The sequence below is a fragment of the Limulus polyphemus genome, unplaced genomic scaffold, assembly GCF_000517525.1.
Source record: "Limulus polyphemus unplaced genomic scaffold, Limulus_polyphemus-2.1.2 Scaffold33, whole genome shotgun sequence".
NCBI classification, from domain to species: domain Eukaryota; kingdom Metazoa; phylum Arthropoda; class Merostomata; order Xiphosura; family Limulidae; genus Limulus; species Limulus polyphemus.
In genome coordinates this window covers 540,559-541,969 of record NW_013665643.1, presented here as the reverse complement: position 1 = coordinate 541,969, position 1,411 = coordinate 540,559, and positions in this window count along the sequence as shown.

Genomic DNA, 1,411 nt, shown 5'->3' with positions numbered 1-1,411 from the left:
TTTAACCAATTCTTATTTATTTACTTATTTTTAGAGAAATTGGTTTGTCAGATATCATTGTTGTGAAGTGAAATGTCCCAAACTGTCGTAGTTAACACACAAAAAACAAAACAGTATGTACTGCCATCTGGCGACGGTAAGCGAAACTATTATGAAATATAGAAGTAATTCTCCTGAGTAGTGGTTTTCCTTTTTGTTATTTTCTCACTAAATCGCGAGTAATAGGAGAAGATAATAACATTGCTCTTATAAACAAATTGGGCGGGCAATTTCTTCACATCTTGCCTATCTGTCAGGCAAGGTAAATTTCATCTAAACATTAAAAATACTTTTGTGCATCAAAAAATTTCGAACTTTCATATGCGAAATTTTTATAATGTCCAAATAGTTACCAATCGTTTCGTAAGAAAAAAACTTTATATATATTGTCTTCAGTAATCGATCTCTGTTCAAGGCCGGAAAATTTGAACGATCTCGCAACCACCATAAAAAATTATGATATAAACATAAATTAGGCATCTTTCATTCTGTAATGAACACAAAGGGATTTAAATTGATAGTTATTGGACGAGCATGAGGACGTATTTGTTGTGTAAATATAAGGTAGTGACAGTACTTACTTCTATTTTAAGTAAAGGTTCTTAATAATAGTTTAGTACAGTATCCATATATTGATAGATAACTGAACTTCCAAGTACTTATTTTTTAATTTTTTTCTCCATCTATTGAGAGATAACTGAACCTCCAATTATTTATCTTAATTCTTTTGTCCATCTATTAAGAAAACGGAACTTCCAAGTATTTTTCTTAATTATTTCTCCATCTATTGAGAGATAACTGAACTTCCAAGTATTTTTCTCCATCTATTAAGAGATAACTGAACTTCGAAGTATTTTTTTCACAATTTTTTCCATCTATTGAGAGATAACTGAACTCCAAGTATTTTTCCTTATTATTTGTTTCTCCATCTATTGAGAGATAACTGAACTTCCATGCATTTTTTCTCCATCTATTGAGATATAGCTGAACTTCCAAGTAATTTTCTTAATTCTTTTCTCCATCTATTGAGATAACTGAACTTCCAAGTATTTTTTCTCCAGCTATTGAGATAACTGAAGTTACAAGTATTTTTTCTATTATTTGTTTCTCCATCTATTGAGAGATAACTGAACTTCCATGCATTTTTTCTCCATCTATCGAGATATAGCTGAACTTCCAAGTAATTTTCTTAATTCTTTTCTCCATCTATTGAGATAACTGAACTTCCAACTATTTTTTCTTAATTTTTTCTCCATCTATTGAGATAACTGAAGTTACAAGTATTTTTCTTATTATTTGTTTCTCCATCTATTGAGAGATAACTGAACTTCCATGCATTTTTTCTCCATCTATCGAGATATAGCTGAACTTC